Here is a 24,718-nt window from a genome sequence, read left to right as displayed (position 1 = left end):
GTTGGCACTTTTTGCCAAAGTGTTGGACTGCTATCACCTTCTATCATCTAATGTAGGCAGAGGGCTGAGAACCAGTTGCTGGCTTGTCCTGTCAGACCCAAGAAATTTGGTTAGGGGGGCGGGGTGGGGCGGGGTGGGGGGGGGGGGGGGGGGGGGGTGGAGAGGAGGAAAAATAAATGGGTTTCATGCTTTCAATAACAAATTGTATTTGCACAGCAAGTGAATCATGATCTTAGAAATTTAAACTAGCAAAATAAATGAATTGTTAACATGATTGAAGAACAACCAGTGGCTGAGCTGAATTGAAAATTAGACTTCCTTTTCACGCCTGGAAGGGTTATCAGTGAAACAATTGAATGGTGATGTACACTATTCTCTCATAGAATGCTACAGTGCAGAAACAGGCCATTTGACCCATCAAGACTCTTAATGACGCTTTTCTCTATATGAGCCACCTACCCCACTCTCCTGCTCAGTCCTCATGCCCTTTACATTCCTCTTTTTAAACAATGCAGTCATTTCTTTATTTCTGTTTCACAAACTACGTAGCCTCAACACTGGTTCAACTGAATTTTGCATTTAGCAAGTACACATGTGCTTGCACGCCAGCAGTTGCAAAGAATGTATCAATTGCTTGATGTTTTTAGTTCTGTGCATTAGTCAAATATTGTTCCAAATGTTTTTTAAAAAACTACACGTAATCTAGAAAGTGGCCATGTGATCTTATCATTGGTGACAGCGGGAGCAGAAATTGAATTTCTTTTTGTTGCTCGGTTCCAAACAGTGATGCTAGTTTTTACACTTTAAATTTACATTATAATCTGTAGATGGTTGTAGACATTATACATTAACCATCACTAACATTCCCTCACTGGGTGTTGTGCAAAATTGATTGCTTTGATAGTTATTTAAAGGTAGGTTAGAAAAACATTAAATTGGACATTGATCTCCAGCACTATAAGCCCTCTGGATTCTCCATTGTTCTGACTGTGGCTTTTAGTGCATCTACCCCATCCCCTTGCCCTCTGTTCTCAACCAAGCTTTCTGGAATTCCCTCCCTAAACTCTCCTGCCCCTTCACCTCCCTCTCCTTTTAAGCCATATCTTTGACAAAGCTTTTGGTCACTCCTCTCTGTCTTTGGTTAGTCTCAGCTTATTTTCCACATGCCCGCTGAAGCCCCCTTTGGATGATTTCCAGCTTTGTAGATGCCTGTTTCAATGCAAGTTGTTGCGTTGTGATCTGTTTAATGCCACATTTCAAGACATACCCATTTCCGGTTTGTTACAGTAAAAAGATGATACACAGGGTAGGAATGTCTACGATGTATTGCCTTCTACATTGGCCAGCTTCTTAGCTTGGTGTAACACATGTTTCTTTTTAAATCAGGTCTGCTTTCACTTCTGTAACAAACAAAAAGTCAATTAATTTAAAATAGTATGAATCTTTGAAATACAACATTTACAATGATCAGAAGTTATTCTTGTAACTGGCCACTTGGTGGAGTGGCGAGTTTGGAATCATTTTTAGTTGGGCTTAAATTCATGCATGAAGTGGCTCAACAACAGGGTGTAGCGACCTGAGTCAGGTCCAACTCTCAAAGTTCGCCGCAGTAGCTGCTGGGGACAAATTGCCGATGTTACCATAATTCTACAACACAGAACAGAGTTCCAGGTAAGAGCAAGAGGGAGATCCACAGCTGGGAGAACTGGTGCAAGTATTTAGTGTGAAATGTTTGCATTTATACTGAACATTCCAGGTTCCCCGCACAAACCTGGAGCTGTAACTTAATATTGGCTACTTTGGTGATGCTGGTTCAGTCATAATCTTGTAGAGGATTAATGGCCTGGCCTAATCTCCATGTTGTGAAGGAAATCAGCTTTCGCAACAAGTCATCAAACAATTTTAAAAAAAAAAAAAAATTCTGTCCAATGTTCTGGGGTTCACACTAAGCAACACAATGCTAAGTTTTCCAGGTAGTATATCTTTGCATCAAATGTTCCTCCTCATTCTTTGTTTTCCATGTGCCTGAGGATTGCGCCATTACTAAATAGCAAGCAGGACCAATGTTACTTTCAAAGCTGTGATCCCCCCCCCCCCCCCCCCGCTTCCCACACTGCAGTCACAGATCTCAGTTCTTTCACTTGTATCATCAGCGACAGTTTTTCTGGCTACTCATTGCTGCTAGTGTCAGTTTCTGTTGGGTTACAAATTGCCATCGCTTTGAGTCTGTTGGCATAATCCCCTATACTATTTTTTTTTTTTAGTTACAGCTGTAATTTGATTGAATTAAAGACACCAAGTGTTATAAGACTATAGATTAACTTTTTAAATGTTTTACTGTGGAATCTCTCCATTTGCTGAGTCATTGCATTTATCCTTCTTATCAGGAGTAACTTCAAGGACTGTAAAGCCTGCCACACCTTTCCAGCTAGGCACACTGAGAAAGAATCAAGTGTTGTCAGATTATTCTTAAGGCCACAATGGCTCTATTAAATGTACAACCTCCAAACACCAGGAGTGAGCCTTTACAATTGGATTCTCCATCCAAATAACAGGTACTCCAGCCAGAAAGAAACTCTTTTAGTACTGTCTCTTCACAGAACTGACACAAAACCATTGGTCCGACTCTGTTCTGTCTCACTCATCTGAAGGTAAGAGCATTGGCCTAATCTACTTCTTGGAAGAGTGTCATAATAATTGAAATGGAATTAATTCTGTACAGTATATGAGCCTGGAGATTTGTAAAGGACTATTCTGACAATGGTTCCCTCACTGGTGAATAAAGCCAAACACTAAGATCAGTTGGTACCAACAGCTTGAGGTATTTTCAACTGAATGCAAGTATTGATTTAGTTGTTACATGTGGCATGTGAGGCTCTATCATGTGTGTTTAAACAATCCACAAAGTTGAAAAGCTTGGATATTCCTGCCATAGCTGGGTTTTTAAATAAAAAAATGAAAAATACAGATTTTTTGTTTAAATGCTGGAAGATTTATAGATTTCAGGCAGTATTTTTGCTGCGGTCTTCAGGACCCTGCCATCAAGCTCGAATGGGAGTCAGAAGACTGCACTGTGTGAGGGACGGTCACTCAGCTGTGATTTTTTTTCCCCTGAATTGACCAATTAGTGGCCAGAGGGCGAGCTTGCTGTCCAATTAAGGACAGTGGATGGGCTCTCAATGCTGGTGGGTTAGTAGTAGGTCCTTCAGCTAGGTAGGGGCAGAAACTAGCCTTTTGAAGTAAGCGAGGGATCTGGAGGCCTGCTGACCATAGACCTTAACAGGCCCTTAATAAGGTCAGTTGCCTACCTCTCGCTTGCGGGTGGGTAGCCCTACCGTGTATCCCCCCCATCCCTCCTCTGGGAAAATGGCCAGGGTGGAGCAGAGGAACTGGCACCTTCACCTGTCTCGGTGCCCACCCCATTAGGACCTAAAAACTCACACCATCGTCTCTAATCTCACTTTGCGAAAAAAAACGAGTATCTGTATTCAGTGACGATGGTTGTTGAAGGAAACCAGTATGGTACCTTTTTTTTAAAAAAAAAAAGCATAAACCAAATGTGAGTAATTATGACTTGGCAGTCTTTATTAGTCTTGAATCAACAATTAGGAAAATAATGGAATCTTCCCTCAGGAACAAGCTTAAAAAAGTAGTTATGTAGAAATGATCTAGCACACAGTGATGTCAGGCTGGGGAGATCGACTATCTCCCACTATTTCTAATCTATATCAGTCACCTGAATTGAAAACCATTATGGAAATTGATAGATGATATCAAATTAAAAGAGGAAGGTCAAGAGTGATGAAGCTCAGCTAAGGAAGTATGGCAGGATCTAGACGAAACTTGCAAATTGCCAGAATTCTGGCAGATGAAATTCAAATTCACATAAGTGGAAAAATGTGAGGAACATACAACACATTGTGTTGAACTGGCAGGAGAAACTAAGAGATCTGGGAGTGGTAGTGTACTTTAATACTTGGCATGTCCAGTCTTTGCAGAGTAGCAATCATCAAACAATGAGCTATATTGCCAAATCAGTAAAATAAGATTTGGTCTCCTTACCCAAGGAAGGATATACTTGCCTTGGGAGTGTTACAAAGGTTAGCTAGATTGACCCCAGTCAGAAAAATGAAAACCTATGGAATACAGGGGACTGTGGCAGGTTGGGTCCAAAATTGGCTCATGACAGGAAACAAAGGGTAGTAGTCGATGGATGTTTTTGTGAATAGAAAGCTGTTTCCAGTGGCGTTCGACAGTGCTCAGTGTTGGGTCCCTTGCTGTTTGTGGTATACATTAATGATTTGGACTTAAATGTGGGGGGCATGATCGGGAACTTTGCTGATGACACAAAAATTGACTGTGTAGTTGATAGTGAAGAGGATAGCTGTAGACTCCAGAATGATACCAATGGTTTAGTTGAGTGGGTGGAAAAGTGGCAAATGGAATTCAATCCAGAGCAGTGTGAGGTAATGCATTTGGGGAGGGCAAACAAAGCAAGGGAATACACAAACGGGAGAATATTGAGAGGGGTAGAAGAAGTGAGAGACCTTGGAGTGCATGTCCACAGGTCCCTGAAGGTGGCAGGACAGGTAGATAGAGTGGTGAAGAAGGCATATGGAATGCTTTATTGGCCAAGGTATAGAATACAAAAGCAGGGATGTGATGCTGGAACTGTATAAATCGCTGGTTAGGCCACAGCTGGAGTAATGTGTACAGGAAGGGCATAATTGCTCTGGAGAGAGTACAGAGGAGATTAACAAAAATGTTGCCAAGGCTTGAAGGTTGCAGCTAAGAGGAAAGATTGGATCAGCTAGGGTTGTTTTCCTTAGAACAGAGGAGGCTGAGGGGTGACTTAATTGAGGTGTACAAAATTATGAGGGGCCTAGATAAAGTAGACAGGAAGGACCTGTTTCCCCTAGCAGAGAGGTCAATTACCAGGGGGCACAGATTTAAGGTGACTGGTAGAATGATTAGAAGGGACATGAGGAAAAACTTTTTCACCCAGAGGGTGGTGGGTGTCTGGAATTCGCTGCCCAGATTGGTGGTGGAAGCAGAAACCCTCAACTCTTTTAAGTTACCTGGACATGCACTTGAAGTGCTGTAGCCTGCAAGGCTATGGACCAAGTTCTGGAAGTTGGGATTAGATTGGGCGGCTAGTTTCTTTGGCCGGCGCAGACACGATGGGCTGAATGGCCTCCTTCTGTGCTGTAATTTTTCTTTGGTTCTACGGAGAGAGTTGTCATTTTGAGGAGAGATTGAGTAGAATGGGCCTATATTCTCTGGAGTGTAGAAGAATGAGAGGAGATCTCATTAAAATATATAACATTCTTGGAGGGCTTGACAGGGTAAACACTGAGAGACTGCTTCTGCTGGCTGGAGAGTCTAGAACTGGGGGTCATATCCTTGGGATAAGGAGTTGGCCATTTAGGACTGAAATGACAAGAAATTTCTTCAGTTGGCGATTGCGAATCTTTGGAACCCCCAGAGGGCTGTGAATGCTCAGTCAGAGTATTTAGAAGACTGAGATCGATTACATTTTGGTGCACTAAGGGAATCATAGGATATGAAGATAGGGCAGGGAAGTGGATTTGAGGTTGAAGATTAGCCATATCTTCTTGAATGGCGGAGCAGGCTTGAGGCGCTGTATGACCTACTCCTGTTTCTATTTCCTATGCTGATATAAGTCTGAGGTGGTCATGCTGAAGCTGTATAGTTCTGTGTTCAGACTGTACCTTGAGTAATGTAATCAGTTCTGGTCACTGAAGTACAAGGGAAACGTTGTAAGCCCTAGAAGTGGTGCAGAGGTGGTTCTGGTATCAAAGGACTGAGGAAAGATTAGAAAATCTAAGAAATGAGCTAAATGTGAGGGAACGGAATAAAGATAAGATACTAAGTCGAACAGAAAAGATTAATTCTATGCATTAGTTCAAGTTAAACCATGTCTGTAGGACAAGGGAATATAAGTGCAAACTAGCAATGGGCAAGTTCAGGCTTGAGGTCAGGAAGCACTTTGGCGCACACAGTGATTAAGAGCTGGAATGGCTTCCAAGTAGGTTAATGAAGGCAAAACGCTGGTGTCATTCAAGAGGCACTTGTGTGTCATAGAACCATGGAACGAATAACCTGCCTTGTCTGTATTGTGTTGGCTTTCAGTTTAGTTAGAGAGTTAAACTGTATCAACTTGCCAAGACAAACTGTTTACTGTTGTGAAATATTTGGAATTCTCTCTTTTCGGCATTAGATAATGGATTTTGCAGTGCTTCACTGGAATGGTGTAAAGTACTCTTGTATCCATTTTCACTCATATTTTTTCTCTGGCTTAACTTTTGTTTAAAGGACTTGTTAAAAAGCCAAAAATGCAAAAACTATAATTTCAATGAAAGAAGCAAATAACAAAAATGAAAGCAGTTATTTTGCAGTTGCATATGTTGCATCATGGAAAACTAATTGTGAATGACTTCAGCTGTTTTTTGTTTGGAGTATTCAATTATTTACAAAGAGAGGAAATATCCACATGAATCAATTTGGACAAACAGCAACTGTTGGGCTCCACTTGAGTCTGGCTGGCAGTAAATATTGGCATCGCTAAGCATGCCCTAGACATGCTGTGACCTAACTGGCTGTGTTGTAAATGGGTCAAATGCTGCTTGATACTGGTTAGGTGCAGTTGTCCAATAATGCCAGAGATGGCAGTCCCACTGGTGAGATGTACTTCAATTCTATTCATCTGTGTGGGTTTGTTAGGAATTACTTATAGCTGTTTATACGAAAGCTGACTTGTGTCTTCTGTAGCTCATAAAAGGATATAATAGCAGGCTTCAACCCAGTTTCACTTCAATGCTTAGGCCATCAAATTGGATGCCTGATTTAATAAAGTGTTGCCCTGTTGATTTCCATTCAAAATCAAACTTAATTGTGAAGCAATACTTTGCATCAGTTTCAAACAGAAACAGTGATTCAAAAATTAACCAATTCTTAATTAAGAAGAAACTTCTGTTTTTGACAGATTTATTTCTGATATGTTACAGATGGTGAAGTTTGCAAAATAAATGAAATGCAACTGATGTGACCTACCAATCACTGATTAGGCGATAAAAGCAAAGTACTGCAGATGCTAGAAATCTGAAATGAAAACCGTGATGAAAATACTCAGCAGGTCTGGCAGCATCTCTGGAGAGAGAAACAGAGTCGACATTTTGAGTCGGATATGAAGAAGAGTCAACTCTGTTTCTCTCTCCACAGATGCTGCTGGACCTGCTGAGTATTTCTAGCATTCTGTTTTTATTTCAGATTCCCACCATCCACAGTATTTTGCTTTGATCTTACTGGCTCACACCCTGCTTTTTAGACTGGGGAACTATAAATTTAAGACACCTAATAAGTGGTAAAATGAATCATGTAGATTAATTGGTTTAACTAGAAAACTAGTATTCATGAGTCTAGCATTATTTTTTGCTGAGGAAAATGAAAGTAAAAAAACCCATCAGCCTGAAAGGTCAAAAAATATGCAGGGATTTAAGAAAAAAGCTGAAGGTACAAAATCTTACCAATGTGATCTGAGCATCTTCAAACATGGAAATAAATAACATCCCAAAAATTTCAAAAACCACAAGGGATACTGCAAATTGTTTTATTTTTGTTGTTTTAAAATGAAGGAAGATAGAAACTCCAGAATATTGAACTGTAACATCACAAAGTTGTGGAATAGAGGGTGAAAACTGTCCTCCATAGGGGGATGAAGGGAGCTTTCACCTTGGGCCCTTTTTGATGAATCAATAAGGGTGTCACTGGGTTGCCCAACGTCACCAAGCCAGAAACATCACAACAAGTGCCTCTTTTAGGGGACTACTAGTATATAGAATTTCAATCAAATCTAAAATGAGAAACATAGTGGGGCCAGGGCATGTGGTAGAATTCTGGATTGAGTCTGGAAGCAGTACCACTACAAATAGTTAGCGACTGAAATTTCATCAGTCTGAGAACCACTCCGAAATAATCAAACTGGGGAGATCATGCTGCAGACTGGTAAATCTGTAATCCTGGGCCCCAATATTTCTTGGTGGGAATCCAGATTTTAAAGGTGGGCTAATTTGCACAGAGGTGGTGGACGTATTATGAATGCAACGGTACTTCAGTGTCACCTGCCTTAAACTGCCAGTTGGAATGCAGGAGCAGCATTTGTTGCTCCAGTTAAGAGGACGTGTGGCAAGGGCCTAATGAAAATTCTGCTCTTCACCTCTTCTGTAGACATGCTACATTAGAAATTCTTGGGGAAGGTAACGGATCCCCTTTGTGATTGATTAATTGCCTTGCCCTAGTAATGAGCTGGTGTCTCTTAATGCCCTCAGCAGGACTTGTGTCTGCTCTGAATGAGTGAGAGTGCCGCTGAGGCCTATTAACTGCATTCCCAGATGTCCAAGACTCTTTTCTGGGAAGGGGAAGTCTGATGGAATATCTGCCCTTTACCCTTCCCATGGAATTTAAAAGTTCAGTGCAAATGGCAAAGACTCCCAGTTGAACTCCCTTCCACCCCACATCCTAGGCAGCCAAAGCTTCTGTTGGTTCAGCTCAGTGATCAGTTACACGTTAGATGTGTGATGTGAACCCAAAATGATTCTCCCTCCAATTGTTTTTGCCCCACGTGGTTGGGAAATATCGTTTTGAGGAAACCTGCAGTTTATAACGCTTTAATGTGCTTTGCCACCAAGTTGCCTTTTGTGTTCAAGTTTGCCTGAGATATCAGTGTGATTATGTCAAGTATTTGTTAACCAGAGATGTCAGAACAATGAAAGGAACCTATAGCAGGCATGTTGGCTACATCTCTTGTCACGGTGTGAGTTTGGGCTATTGGCCAAAACAATGAAGGCGCCCAGTTCCTTTTGTAATGTTAACTGCTGAACAGTGAAATCATCAAGACCGTCATTATGCAAGTCTGAAGGTGGGTGAGAAGGAACTCACTTCAATACACCGTCTGAGCATCATGTGATCACTCACAAAGAAAGGGTACAGAAATATCAGGAGACAGCCTTTTTTATTGGAGCTCACAACACGCAGGGCAGCTGGAGGGACAACACCTACAAATTTTATCATGTTGCCGTTTGCAAGAAACAGATTGTATGAATCTATTGTATAACTAATAGTTATTAGCATTATTGTATTATTCGTATTGGTGTTTGAGTAATAAACTTGCATTTGGACAACACACTCGAGCCTGAATTATTTAATTGCATTTTAAAGGATTTCCTAACATACTGGCATCCGTGGGTGGGATCGAATTTAAATTATTGAAAGAAAAGTTTTATTGCTATACATGGTTCTGACGGGAGGGATGTGGTTTGCAACTAAGTTAAATAATACGTGGACCACCCTTCATGTTATAAAAACAGGGTACGGTTTGCGACTAAGTGAAATAAATTAATTGAGTACAGACGGCAGGTGTCATGGCAGAAGAGTTAGTCAGTACTATTCAGAAATATGTGGATAAGAAGCTCAGCGTGCAAATCATTAGTTTGAGGTAAATAGTCTGGGAAAGCTGTCAAAATTACACAAAAGATTACGGAAGGAAAAGAAAATTAAACCGCATAATTGGAAATTCATGGTTATTCTGTGGCAAAAGCAGAAAATAACCAAATTAAAAGATGAATTAGAAACACAAAAGGGAGTGGTGCAGATGAACCAGAGTCAGTTGAGAAGCAGTTAGAGGACAAAAAGCAGCATTGTGAATCTCTGTCCAGATCACTTCTTTACAATTGGGATTGGTAAAGAGACCAGAAAATTGATGCAATTTCAGGCAAAGCTGGGAGAAAAGAGAGGGCTGGTAGAACAATACCAAAGAAAAAAATGATGAGATTAGTGCCATCCTAAGGGGTATTCTTGGGCAATGTGCGGAGGACCAGATAATTGCTGGAAAGGGAGCCAGTCTATCAAAACAGATTTGGGAGTTGAAGGCCATTTAGAGCAACAGTGGGGTCTAATATTCGCTGTATCGGGTGAAGGGTTGGGGGAACAGGGAGATTCTGTGGGAGAAAGAGTGCAATGATCTCGCACAGTCTGCATGGGAATATGAATGTAGAAGGGAAGAACAGGGCAACCTGAATAGGAGTTGTGATAGCTGTGACTTAGAAGAAAAGGTGGTGGTGATGATTCTTAAGGTGACAGAGATGCAAGGGGGGAGGATGTGGGAACCACCACAGTACCATTTGATGCTTCGCAGTTAAGAGATCGCTCAGATTATCACACCAATTAGACCGAGGGAGGACCCTAGTGCTATTATCTCTGCAGTAGAGCAAGTAGCTGACTTATAATTGCGATGAGGGAGAGTGGGTGAAATTGGTATAGCATGTGTGCCATCCAAATGTGTATAAGTCTCTTCCTACCTTGATTTAAGAAAGGCACTGAGACCTGGAGAGGGTTGAAAGAGGCAGTGTGGAAAGCAGTCATGGGTCAGCATCTGATCGCAGTGCCCTAAGGGGCCTGCTGGAATTCAAGCAGGAGGCTTGCGAACTCTCAAATGTATTTACAGACCAATTGTGGAATCACTATCTGGCAGCCTTTCCTGGGCGCGATTGTGATAATGACCCATTTGATGTCAAGCAGTAGCTTCAATACCTGATTGGGGCTGTGCATGAAAGATATAATGCAAGTAATGATGATTATGACCCCTCTAATGAAAATCACATTGAGGAGTGGGTAAAGGATGAAGAGAAAAGGGAACAAGTAAAATCTCAAAAGACAAAGATCCATGTGATCCAGCCCCTGGGTGTACATCCCACTGTGCCCCCATGGAGGAACAAGAGGCACCCAGTGTGGGCCCCTTGCTAGCACTCTCCTAAAACCCAGACTTTGTCAGCTCCAAGGTATTGTTTGAAGGTAAATCCACATGTGATATGTGGGAGGCTTTTAAAGAGAGGTTGATTAGCGTGCAGGAGAGACATGTTCCTGTGAAAATGAGGGATAGAAATGGCAAGATTATGGAACCATGGATGACAGGTGAAATTGTGAGACTAGCTAAGAGGAAAAAGGAAGCATACATAAGGTCTAGGGGGCTGAAGAAAGACGAAGCTTTGAAAGAATATCGGGAATGTAGGACCAATCTGAAACGAAGAATTAAGAGGGCTAAAAGGGGTCATGAAATATCTTTAGCAAACAGGGTTAAGGAAAATCCCAAAGCCTTCTATTCATATATAAGGAGCAAGAGGGTAACTAGAGAAAGGATTGGCCCACTGAAGGACAAAGGAGGAAAGTTATGCGTGGAGTCAGAGAAAATGGGTGAGATTCTAAACGAGTACTTTGCATCGGTATTCACCGAGGAGAGGGACATGACAGATGTTGAGGTTAGGAACAGATGTTTGATTACTCTAGGTCAAGTCGGCATAAGGAGGGAGGAAGTGTTGGGTATTCTAAAAGGCATTAAGGTGGACAAGTCCCCAGGTCCGGATGGGATCTATCCCAGGTTACTGAGGGAAGCGAGAGAGGAAATAGCTGGGGCCTTAACAGATATCTTTGCAGCATCCTTAAACACGGGTGAGGTCCCGGAGGACTGGAGAATTGCTAATGTCCCCTTGTTTAAGAAGGGTAGCAGGGATAATCCAGGTAATTATAGACCGGTGAGCCTGATGTCAGTGGTAGGGAAGCTGCTGGAGAAGATACTGAGGGATAGGATCTATTCCCATTTGGAAGAAAATGGGCTTATCAGTGATAGGCAACATGGTTTTGAGCAGGGAAGGTCATATCTTACCAACTTAATAGAATTCTTTGAGGAAGTGACAAAGTTGATTGATGAGGGAAGGGCTGTAGATGTCATATACATGGACTTCAGTAAGGCATTTGATAAGGTTCCCCATGGTAGGCTGATGGAGAAAGTGAAGTCGCATGGGGTCCAGGGTGTTCTAGCTAGATGGATAAAGAACTGGCTGGGCAACAGGAGACAGAGAGTAGCAGTGGAAGGGAGTTTCTCAAAATGGAGACGTGTGACCAGTGGTGTTCCACAGGGATCCGTGCTGGGACCACTGTTGTTTGTGATATACATAAATGATTTGGAGGAAAGTATAGGTGGTCTGATTAGCAAGTTTGCAGACGACACTAAGATTGGTGGAGTAGCAGATAGTGAAGGGGACTGTCAGACTACAGCAGAATATAGATAGACTGGAGAGTTGGGCAGAGAAATGGCAGATGGAGTTCAATCAGGGCAAATGCGAGGTGATGCATTTTGGAAGATCCAATTCAAGAATGAACTATACAGTAAATGGAAAAGTCCTGGGGAAAATTGATGTACAGAGAGATTTGGGTGTTCAGGTCCATTGTTCCCTGAAGGTGGCAACGCAGGTCAATAGAGTGGTCAAGAAGGCATACGGCATGCTTTCCTTCATCGGACGGGGTATTGAGTACAAGGGTTGGCAGGTCATGATACAGTTGTATAGGACTTTGGTTCGGCCACATTTGGAATACTGCGTGCAGTTCTGATCGCCACATTACCAAAAGGATGTGGATGCTTTGGAGAGGGTGCAGAGGAGGTTCACCAGGATGTTGCCTGGTATGGAGGGCGCTAGCTATGAAGAGAGGTTGAGTAGATTAGGATTATTTTCATTAGAAAGACGGAGGTTGAGGGGGGACCTGATTGAGGTGTACAAAATCATGAGAGGTATAGACAGGGTGAATAGCAAGAAGCTTTTTCCCAGAGTGGGGGATTCAATTACTAGGGGTCACGAGTTCAAAGTGAGAGGGGAAAAGTTTTGGGGGGATATGCGTGGAAAGTTCTTTACGCAGAGGGTGGTGGGTGCCTGGAACGCGTTGCCAGCGGAGGTGGTAGATGCGGGCACGATAGCGTCTTTTAAGATGTATCTAGACAGATACATGAATGGGCAGGAAATAAAGAGATACAGACCCTTAGAAAATAGGCGACATGTTTAGATAGAGGATCTGGATCGGCGCAGGCTTGGAGGGCCGAAGGGCCTGTTCCTGTGCTGTAATTTTCTTTGTTCTTTGTTCTATTGGAACTGTGGCCAAAGGGGCCATTTTTCCAAACAATGTCCAAATGAGGAATATAGCTGTCTTCTTTGGAAGGGCCTAATAGGAATAGGCTGATGAGGTGAATTTTTTGCTGAAAGAGGCTGAGGAATTAAAACAATTTGAGAGAATCTGGTGAGGTGGGGCAGGTGTATGCCACAAAACCTGGGCCAAGTAATGTTCCAAGTGCACAAGTATATTAAATACACTGTCCAGGGTCCAAGTGAAAAAATGCAGACTGGTGGGTCCATATTAACCAGCTGAAACTGTATAAAGGTCCTGTACCTAAGGGGCAAGTAGACAGTTTAAAAATTATCATGCTGGATAATGCTGATGAATGGTCGTCACATGATGAACCAATGGCCATTGCTGACAGGGAGCTGTGGCCCCATCCAACTACCCAGCCTTAGTGGGCACAGTCCTATGACTATAGCCCCAGGACCCCCTCCCTCACCTCCTGTTATCCTCACACCAGCCAAAACTGGGCTGAAAGCGAAGTGTGAAAAACCGTGAACTCACTGAGTAAATAGATACTGTGTTTCATCGCTTCCCAGGTATGGCGAGAATCATTGGGTGTATGCATGTGATAATCGAATTGAGCCTACTTCATATGTGCCACTCAGCAGTGATTTTAAGGGTTGGTGCCAGAGTGGCCCTCAAGATGAACAGTATAATTATAATCCGGCCAGAGAAGAAGAAAGGGTGAGAGAAATTGAGGAACGACTGAGTGCACTATAAGGGGAAAATATCCCGCCAATCTGATGGATAGAATGGCCTACTACTAATTCAAATGTTAAACTTGCCCCAGTTCTGGAGTAGACAGTGATAACATCCGTTCTGAACCAGGTGACAACTGTGCCTTTGTCAGCTTTCATGTGAGGTTAGAGGCAATTAGGAAACCAGGTAAAAATGCTGCCGGAAGTCCAGGTCCCATCTTCCTCCCTAATCCACAAAATAGATTCGAAGTGATGGAATCAGGCAATTTGCTATAGAATGATGTGCACTTTGAAATTGTTCTGGTTGTTTTTAATTTAACCTCTCTACATATGCCTGACAGATTGTGCCACAGTAGTTAGCTTAATTTGTTTCGCCTCCTGTTAATTGAAGTGGTAGGGGAGGTGTAAGCGAGGAACTGAAGGACAGATTGGAGGAGCCCTGACTCAAACACTGGTGAATCCGGTGAAGGACTGAAGGTCCGATGCAAATGAGGTTTAGCCAAATGGGTGGGGATAGGAGCTACCCCCAGCGTGGCCGGCTTGAATTGTATAGATGTCGAGTCTATGTGGTAACATGATGAAGTCATGCGGAGGCAACTGAAAGGGCTTTTAACAAAGCTAAATGACCAAAGTGGGGATCTAATCCATGAACAAGATAAAAAATCCTGTATTCCACCCGAGAGACTGTCGTGGCCATGCTGTCCGTTTCTGATCAGATCGATGTTTTTCCCAATAATCTCAATAAAGACTATGCACAGCAGAGTGTCTCCAAAGCAGTCACCTGTAGTAGGTATGGAAAGTTTGTGCTTACTTTATTGCAAAAAACAATTGTCTGACCTCAAATCTAATCATATTCCTGCTTTTGTCAAGAATTATCACTTGGCCACCTGGCTTGGAACCTATAAGACGGTAGAAGAATATAAACTTATCAGGTGGCATTTTTCGCCCTTCAAGCTCACACTCAGCAGTAACGGCCTGGTCCCAGCGATATTGGAGGTCCCGATCATCTTGCACTCCACAGCACCTCCTGTGCAGTTGTATAAGGTAGAATCCATAGGGGTTGTTGAACATTCCAATGACCATACTATCTTGAAGGAATTTCGGGACCATCCTCAATGGTTGATTATCACGAAGGACACGTGGTTAGCCCCAGACTCGAAGTGTTGCCAACAAGTTGGAAACTAGCAGGTAAGTAGGCGTGACATGTACCAGCACACTACTGCCATGTGTGGGTCCACATTGGAAGAGAATTCTCCAAACTGCGAAGTCACCATAAGCCGATGGGGTCCCAATCAGGTGAGAACTGCCTACGTGGGCAGGAAAAGGTACTGCGCATAACCAGTGCCTCAAACCTACACCACAGGGAAACCCCCTGCCCGCTTAGTAGCCCTATGTTCTTTTGAACCGGTCAAAGTCGAAGGAAAACTGTTATTATCAGTTCACCAGCACAAAGTTACAGAAATGCAGTTGGAGCTGCCCCTTCAGAGGTCAGTGGTTTGCTTTGGTCACCTGATTTTCTTTTCCTACCCTTTCCTTAGTTTGAAGTCAATCCTTCAATGTACAAATACCTTGCAAGAACATTTGGTTCGTATGCAGCAGGATAATAAAAGATATCAAGAAAGAAATCAAAACCTTTTACCACAAATGGTGGGAAACAGTATATAATGTGGCGCAATCTGTCTCGACTCTTATGCTTTCTTTTGTTTTCTTAGTTGTTCAATTTATGTTGACCATTACTGTCATTATTGGATACATATATGCAGCGTGCAGCGGTGGATGGAAGATCAGCTGCAGGTCTGGCAGGTCTGCCTCCTTATGGGGGCTATTTGGAGGATCCCCATGAGTAATCAAAGTTCTCACACAATTAGTAGAATTTCTTCAAAAAAATAGTAAATAAGTTGGTACTGTGTAATTCGTAAGTTTATAGACTCAAGGTGATCAGACTGCGAGCCAAACACACACATACATGAATGAACCAGAGTTTAAAAAATAAGGTTCGTTAGGGGGGATTGTGAGAATTTGCCTGAGATATCAATGTGATTATGTCTAGTACTTATCACCCTCTATAAGATCAAGGGTGACTGCAACAACTACCGTGGAATCTCCCTGCTCAGCACAGTGGGGAAAGTCTTCACTCGAGTCGTTTTAAACCAACTCCAGAAGCCAGCTGAGCATGTCTACCCTGAGGCACAGTGCAGCTTTCGAGCAGAGGATCCACCATTAACATGCTGTTCTCCCTTCGCCAGATACAGGAGAAATGCCACGAACAACAGTTGCCCCTCCATGTTGCTTTCAGAGATCTCACCAAAGCCTTTGACCTCGTCAGTAAATGTGATCTCTTCAGACTACTAGAAAAGATCGGATGTCCAACAAAGCGACTAAGTATCATCACCTCATTCCATGACCATATGAAAGGCACAGTTCAGCATGGCAGTGCCTCATCAGACCCCTTTCCTATCCTGAGTGGCGTGAAACAGGGCTGTGTTCTCGCACCTACACTGTTTGGGATCTTCTTCTCACTGCTGCTCTCACATGCGTTCAAGTCTAAAGAAGAAGGAATTTTCCTCCACAAGTTTAGAAGGCAGGTTGTTCAACCTTGCCCTTAGAGCGAAGACCAAAGCACAGAAAGTCCTCATCAGGGAACTCCTCTTGCTGACGATGCTGCATTAACATCCCACACAGAAGAGTGTCTGCAGAGACTCGTGGACAGGATTGCGGCTGCCTGCAACAAATTTGGCCTGACCATCAGCCTCAAGAAAACTAACATCATGGGACAGGACATCAGAAATGCACCATCCATCAGTATTGGCGACCACGCTCTGGAAGTGGTTCAATAGTTCACCTACCTAGGCGCAACTATCACCAGTAACCTGTCTCGATGCAGAAATCAACAAGCGCATGGGAAAGGCACCCACTGCTATGTCCAGACTGGCCAAGAGGGTTTGGGTAAATGGCGCACTGACACGAAACACAAAAGTCTGAGTGTTTAAAGCCTGTGTCCTCAGTACCTTGCTCTACAGCAGCGAGGCCTGGACAACGTACGTCAGCCAAGAGCGACGTATCAACTCATTCCATCTTTGCTGCCTCCGGAGAATCCTTGGCATCAGGTGGCAGGACCGTATCTCCAACGCAGAAGTCCTCGAGGCGGCCAACATCCCCAGCTTATACACACTACTGAGCCAACGGCACTTGAGATGGCTTGGCCATGTGAGCCGCATGGAAGATGGCAAGATCCCCAAGGACGCATTGTACAGCGAGCTCGTCACTGGTATCAGACCCACCGGCCGTCCATGTCTCCACTGTAAAGACGTCTGCAAATGCGACATGAAGTCCTGTGACATTGACCACAAGTCGCGGGAGTCAGTTGCCAGTGATCACCAGAGCTGGTGGACAGCCATAAAGGCGGGGCTAAAGAGTGGTGAGTCGAAGAGACTTCACAGTTGGCAGGAAAAAAGACAGAAGCGCAAGGGGAGAGCCAACTGTGTAACAGCCCCGACAACCAATTTTATCTGCAGCGCCTGTGGAAGAGACTGTCACTCTAGAATTGGCCTTTATAGTCACTCCAGGTGCTGCACCACATACCACTGACCACCTCTAGGTACTTACCAATTGTCTCGAGACAAGGAGGCCAAACAGAAGATGTTAACTAGAGATTAGTCAGAACAATGTAAGTAGAAACTATAGCAGGCATGTTGGCTACATCTCATCTCAAGGTTAGAGTTTCGGCTATTGACCAAAACAATGAAGGCGCCCAGTTCCTTTTGTAATATTAACTGTTCAACAGTTAAGCCATCAAGACCGTCATTATGCATGTCTGAAGTTGGGTGAGCAGGAACTCACTTCAGTACACAGTCTGAGCATCATGTGATAACTCACAAAGAAAGGGTGCAGAGATATCAGGAGACAGCCTTTTGTTGAAGCTCAGAACATACAGGACAACTGGAGGGACAATATCTACAAGTTTTATTACCTTGGGTTCGGAAGAAACCGGTGGTATGTATCTACTGTATAACTATAATAGTTATTAGCGTTGATAATGTTATTCATATTGGTGTCTGAGTAATGAACTTGCATTTGGACAACACACTTGAGCCTGAATCATTTGATTGCATTTTAAAGGATTTCCTAACATACTGGCATCCCTGTATCCATGGTTCTGATGGGAGGGGTGTGGTTTGCGACTAAGTGAAATAAATTAGTGGATGGTCTCTCAGTTAAAGGCCTGCTCGGGTCTGGAAAAAAAAAACCCAACCCGACCATAGTGCACTCACTGTACTTGCCACTTTTGGATGGATGGAATGGAAGGAAGCTGCACTGCTGCAGCATGAGCATGATGACGTCATTGAGATGCTCACTCGCTCACTGCGCAGAGTCAGAGTCTGCGGAGTACTGTGTGTGTTTGGCCCGAGCCCGAAAGCCAGACTTGGATGAGGGGAGCGATGGCATGGTAACTAAATTTGCAGATAACACAAAGATAGGTAGAGGACATGAAGTTGCAGACAGATTATAAATTGGCTGAGTGAGTGGGCAAAATCTGGAAGATGGAGTATAATGTGGAAAATGTGAAGTTCTTCACTTTGGCAGGAAGAATAAAAAAGCAGAGTATTACTTAAACGAAGAACGACTGCAGAATTCTGGGATGCAGAGGGATCTAGGTGTTTGAGTGCATGAGTCACAAGAAGTTAGTATGCAGGTACAGCAAGTAATAAAGAAAGCTAATGGAATGCTATCCTTTATTACAAGAAGAATTGAAAATAAAAGTAAGGATGTTATGCTTCATTTATAGAGGGCATTGGTGAGACGACATCTCGTGTACTGTGTGCAGTTTTGATCTCCTTATTTAAGGAAGGATGTAAATGCGTTGGAGGCGGTTCAGAGGAAGTTTACTAGTTTGATACCTGGAATGAGCGGGTTGTCTTATAAGGAAAGGTTGGACAGACTGGACTTATTTTCACTAGAGTTTAGAAGAGTGAGGGGAGACATGATTGAAGTGTATATAAGATCCTGAACAATCTTTACAAGGTGAATGTGGAAAGGATGTTTCTGTTTGTGGGTGAGTCCAGAACTAGGGGGCATTGTTTTCAAATAGGGGTCGCCCTTTTAGGACAGAGATGAGGAGAATTATTTTCTGAGGGTTGTGCGACTTTGGAACTCTCTGCCTCAGAAGGTGGTGGAGACGGGGTCATTGAATATTTTTAAGGCGGAGGTAGATAGATTCTTGTTTGGCAAGGGAATCAAAGATTATCTGGGTAGATGGGAATGTGGAATTCAAGACACAAACACATCAGCCATGATCTTATTGAATGACCGAGCAGGCTCGACGGGGCAAATGGCCTACATCTCCTAATTTGTATGTTTGTATGTAGAGGGGAAGAACAGGGCAACCTGAATGCAAGTTGTGATGACAATGGCTTCGAGGTAAAAGTCGTGATGATGCCCCTTAAGGTGACAGAGATGCAAGGGGGAGGAAGTAGGAACCACCACAGTACCATTTGAAGGTCTGCAGTTAAGAGATAGCTCAGAATATTCCACCGATTAGACTGAGTGAGGACCCTAGTCATAGTATCTCTGCATTAGAGTATGTAGCTGAGAGGGAGAGAAGGTGAAATTGGTACTGCGTGTGGTGTGCATTTGGACAACACACTGGAGCCTAGATCATGATGAATCATTTAATTGTGTTTTAAACGATTTTCTAACAGTTTGTGCGAAGTTCCTAGAATTGAGACTAACCATGGCGCCATAAATCATAAATTCCTGTAGATGTGCAGCCTGTGAGTGACTTCAGTACTGGCCAGCAACTTTTAAGAAATCAATGATAAATCTCTTTTTTTTTCTCTCCGGCCACTAAAATGACAGCACAAGACACAATAGCTTGCATTTACAAAGCTATGCCTTGTTTTGAAGCATTGCTATGGTAGTACTGGATGACACTTTGTCCCTTTTCTCACTGGTTACAGTTAAGAAAGTGATTGTCAGAAGATCTGACTGGTTTCTGGTTTGAGTTCAGTCAGCTCAGCTCAAATGGAGCTGAATAACCAAACTGCGTAAGATGTGCTCATCCCTGTTTTCAATGATTAATGTTACAATAAGCTGAATAGTCACCCAGAGGGATAAATCTGAAAAAGTTAAATCAATATCCTTGCTGCTTTTGGTTTCTTGGTGTTCCTTTTGCAAAGTCAAATTTAAGTGCCTGTAAATTCTGTTTATTTAAATATAGATTTATATTCTGGAGTCTGTTCTTGTGATCTTAAGGTTGCACTTCCTCTCATGGCATTGTCTGGGAGAAACTGGTGCAAAGCACATGAGAAGTGCATTCTGGCGCAACCTCTGGCTCCGTGCCTGAGCTTGCTCATGAGCCTAAATTAAATCAAGGAAGTAGTTACTGGGGACGCTTCAGAGTGCATTATTAGCTACAAGACGAAGTTTGGACAGTTCCTGGACCTTCAAGGAACCAGCACCATTTAAGAGGCAGTCACAGTTTAAAGCCCCATGGGCGAGCCAGAAGGAATTTGTTTTCTTGTGTAGACAGTGGGGCAGCAGGATTTTTGTCCAGAGACTTTCTGTTGCAGAATGGTCATTTCTTAAATTTAATATCCATAGCTGAGACTGTGACTTGTGTATTGATCGACTCAACATCTAAGTAAAGTTTTCGTCGCCTGTGAGTGAATTCTTGCCGTTGCTGGGACGGCAGCAGCATTGAAGCAATAGTCTGGGCCCTGCTGCAGTCTGCATTGCAAGGGAGCTGGAAAAAGGGTGGTACTATGATGAAAAGTAGTAGCAAGAGGAACAGGAAAAGCATGAAGAATAATGGTCTGGGAATAAAAGTAGGTACTCTTTTGACTGAGGGTTTTCTTTTTATTCTAGGTGGCATGGTCAGGGAGAGGACGGAATTTCTACCTTGTTGTAGAGAATCAGTTGTTGGTAACTCAGCAGATGTTGTTCACTTGGCCTCTACTGTCAAGTGGCTTTGTCCTCATTTGCCTCCAAATAAGCCAAATTGCAAGAAGAGGGATGGCACAGTACTGAAAGGATAACTATATTCTGCAACAGGTCTTGAGCTGAACCCCCTTTTTTTTAAATTTAAAAGCAAAAAGACATTTCTTGGCAATCCCAGCCTGTCCATTGGACTGAAAACAGCAGCGATGGAATCGGTAGCACTGGGTCTCTGAGCAGTTTGCCCATGATCTGCACCTTCTTGGAGGAAACCTGAGTGCAGAAGTTCCTAACATTCATTTGCACAAGGTTTACAGTTCCTGTTTCCCTCTTCAGGTGCAAGTGCCAGAAAAGCCATCGAGGATGTTTGTGTGCAGTGTTTGTGGAGTAAAGGATTTGTGCTGACTTTTTCCTCTGCATCCACCTTTTATTTTTCATCACAATTTGGGAACATGGCAGAGGAAATTTTTTTTTTTTGTCTTTCATGGGATGTGGACCTCGCTGGCTGGGTCAGAATTTGTTGCCCATCTGTAATTGCCCTTGAGAAGGTTGTGGTGAGCGGCCTTCTTGAACCACTGCAATCCATCTGATGCGGGTATGTCCACAGTGCTGTTAGGAAGGGAGTTCCAGAATTTTGACCCAGTGACAGTGAAGGAATGGCAATATAGTTCTGTGTCAGGATGGTGTATGGCTTGGAAGGGCACTTGCAGGTGGTGGCATTCCCATGCATCTGCTGTCCTTGTCCTTCTAGGTGGAAGAAGTCACAGGTTTGAAAGGTGTTGTCGAAGGAGGTGTGGTGACTTGCTGAGCGCATCTTCCAAATGGTACACGTTGCTTCCACTATATGTCTGTGTTGGAGGAACTGAATGTTGAAGGTGGTGGATGGGGTGCCGATCAGGAGGGCTACTTTGTCCTGGATACTGTCGAGCTTCCTGAGTGAATGTTGGAGCTGCACTCATTCACGCAAGTGGAAACTATTCCATCACACTGTTGACGTGTGCCTTTGTAGATGGTAGACAGACTTTAGGGAGTCAGCAGGTGGGTTACTCACTGCAGAATTCCCAGTCTCTGACCTGTTCTTGTAGCCACAGTGTTTATGTGGCTGTTTCAGTTCATTTTCTGGTCATTGGTAATCCCCAGGATGATATTGGGGGATTCAGCGATGGTAATGCCACTGAATGTCAAGGGGAGATGGTTAGATTCTCTCTTGTCCGTCATTGCCTGGCACTTATGTAGCGCAAATGTTACTAGCCAGTTATCAGCCCAAGCCTGAATGTTGTCTAGGTTTGCTGCATCTGGACACTAATTACTTCAGTATCTGATGAGTTGCAAATGGCACAGAATATCATACAATCATCAGTGAACATCCCCATTTCTGACCTTATGATGGAGGGAAGATCATTGAAGCAGCTGAATATGGTTGGACCTGGGGCACTGCCATGAGGAAGTCCTGCAGCCATGTCCTGGGACTGAGATGATTGGCCTTCAACAACCACAACCATCTTCCTTTGTGCTAGGTATGACTCTAACCGGTGGAGAGTATTTCCATTGACTTCATTTTGGCTGGGGCCCCTTGATGCCACACTTGCTGCCTTTAATATCCAGGGCAATCACTTGTCATCTCACCTCTTGAGTTCAGCTCTTTTGGCCATGTTTGGACCAAGGCTATACTGAGGTTGGGGGCCGAGTGGCCCTGGCGGAAACCAAACTGAGCGTCACTGAGCAGGTTATTGCTGTTAAAGTGGCACTTGATAGCACTGTCGACGACGCCTTCCATCACCTTGGCCCTCTCTGTTTCCTGTGGGTGCCTGAAATTGGGTTAAGATGTGACATGGCTCATTGATTGCTCCTCTTACTCAATTTCTCATTCCACTAGATGTTGTTCATAATGAATATTTCTAGATTGTGAAATGAATGCTTATACTGAACTATTTACTCTGAAATTGATCAGATGTACTGCAGTTGACTGGTATTATCTACATTTCATTAAATACAACCACTGCATCTCCGGTGTAAGGCTGAGGTCCAGAAGATCTCTTGCCTTTTGCTGCACTCTACTTTCCTCTCAAGATGCTTTTACAGTATTGACAGACATTTAGTTCTCACTCCATTAGCTGCACTCCTAAGTGCAAGCAGGCTGTGGTTTCAGGAGCTTGGGATTATAACTCAAAAATGCAGGTCGACAAATGATGAAGACCTGTTTTCGGTGAAGTAAATGTAGGAGGCCTATCACAGAATTCTTGCAGTGCAGAAGGAGGCCACTCAGCCCATCGTGTCTACATTGGCTCTCCGAATGATCAATTCACCTAGTGCCATCCGCCGCTTTCTCCCCATAACCCTGCACATTCATCCTTTCCACATAACTATCCAATTCCCTTTTGAATGACTCGATTGAACCTGCCTGCATCACACACTCCGGCAGTGCAGACCTTAACCACTAGCTGCATGAAAAGGTCACACTTTTGCTTCTTTTACCAATTTAAATCTGTGCCCTCTCGTTCTTGATCCTTTCACGAGTGGGAACAGTTTCTTTCTAGCTACTCTGTCCAGACCCCTCATGATTTTGAATGCCTCTATCAAATATCTCTCAGCCTTCTCTTTAAGGAAAACAGTCAGAGTCATAGTTATACAGCACAGAAACAGGCCCTTCGGCCCATCGTGTCTGTGCCGGCCATCAAGCACCTAACTATACTCATCCCATTTTCCAGCACTTGGCCCGTAGCCTTGTATGCTATGGCGTTTAAAGTGCTCATCTAAATACTTCTTAAATGTTGTGAGTGTTCCTGCCTCTACCACCTCTTCAGACAGTGCGTTCAAGATTGCAACTACGCTCAGGATGAAAAAGTTTTTCCTCAAATCCCCTCTAAACCTCCTGCTCCTTACCTTAAATCTATGACCTCTGGTTATTGACCCCTCCGCTAAGGGGAAAAGTTTCTTCCTATCTATGCCCCTCATAATTTTGTATACTTCAATCATGTCCCCCTTCTGCCTTCTCTGCTCTAAGGAAAACAACCCTAGCCTCTTCAGTCTCTCTTCATAGCTGAAATGCTCCAGCCCAAGCAACATCCTGGTGAATCTCCTCTGCACCCTCTCCATTGCAATCACATCCTTTCTATAGTGTGGTGCCCACAACTGTACACGGTACTCCAGCTGTGGCCTAACTAGCATTTATACAGCTCCATCATAACCTCCCTGCTCTTATATTCTATGCCCCGGCTAATAAAGGCAGGTATTCCATGTGCCTTCCAAACCACCTTATCTACCTGTGCTGCTGCCTTCAGTGATCTATGGTCCCAACTTCTCCAATCTATCCGAAGTTCCTCATCCCTGGAACCATTCTCATGAATCTTTCCTGCACTCTCCAATGCCTTCACATCTTTCCTAAAGTGCAGCGTCCAAAACTGGACGCAGTACTCCAGCTGAGGCTATCTCGCATGTTTGCACTCTAGGTCTCAGCATAAGATGGTGGCATCCAGCATGTTTATAAAAGATTGGTTGCCATAGGGCATGCAGCTTAAAAGCAAGAGAGGGCTGCATGAGATGTCTCCAGAAACAATACTTGAACCTGATGTTGCACTTTTTTTTTTCTCCATGTCTGGGCCTGTTCACTGTGTCTAACCCTACTCCTTTTGTATCTGTAGCTACTGCTTTGTCTTTGTCCCTTTCCCCATACGTGAAAACCACTAGCACATGTTCTACAACAACATCATAATTGGAAGGAAAGTGATGTCATAATGCTAGCAGTAATGATGCTGCTGCAGTAGCTACTTAATTGCTGTAAACGTTCGAGGTAGGCTGGCTTCAAATGGTAGGGACTCCTCACTGGGAAAGAGGTTTTACATTAACCCTAATGCTGATTTTAGATCTAAGCCTTACGAGTACTAAGTTTTTTTTTGCAGTTGAGAATTTCTGCTGATTGTTCTCACTGCTGTGTAAGTAGAACTGTGTCTAAACTGCCACCTAGCCTGTCTTTACTGGTATTGGTCCAGAGGCCTGTCAATCAAATATCGAACAACCCCAGTCATCACATGAGTATTACTGGCCAATGAAATTGCTGGAGAGTA

At 43.5% G+C, this 24,718-nt stretch overlaps 1 protein-coding gene across 2 annotated transcripts in view; it reads left to right on the top strand.

Annotated features, from left to right (window-relative positions):
• Positions 1–1,585: 1,585 nt before the first annotated feature.
• Positions 1,586–24,718, top strand: part of zbtb38 (zinc finger and BTB domain containing 38) — a 70,331-nt gene continuing 47,198 nt past the window's right edge. Inside the window, exons 1-2 of one of the 2 annotated variants that reach the window (XR_010975995.1) lie at positions 1,586–1,671; positions 2,388–2,489. The gene's annotated coding sequence lies outside the window, so the exon portion shown is untranslated. Of the gene's footprint in view, positions 1,672–2,387; positions 2,490–2,555; positions 2,652–24,718 lie in introns of those variants that run through there. The other variant, XM_068042537.1, reaches the window with a different exon arrangement.

The sequence above is a fragment of the Heterodontus francisci genome, chromosome 11 (assembly GCF_036365525.1).
Source record: "Heterodontus francisci isolate sHetFra1 chromosome 11, sHetFra1.hap1, whole genome shotgun sequence".
Taxonomy (NCBI): domain Eukaryota; kingdom Metazoa; phylum Chordata; class Chondrichthyes; order Heterodontiformes; family Heterodontidae; genus Heterodontus; species Heterodontus francisci.
The sequence above is the reverse complement of the archived record's forward strand: the minus strand, read 5'-3'. Positions and strand labels throughout refer to the sequence as shown.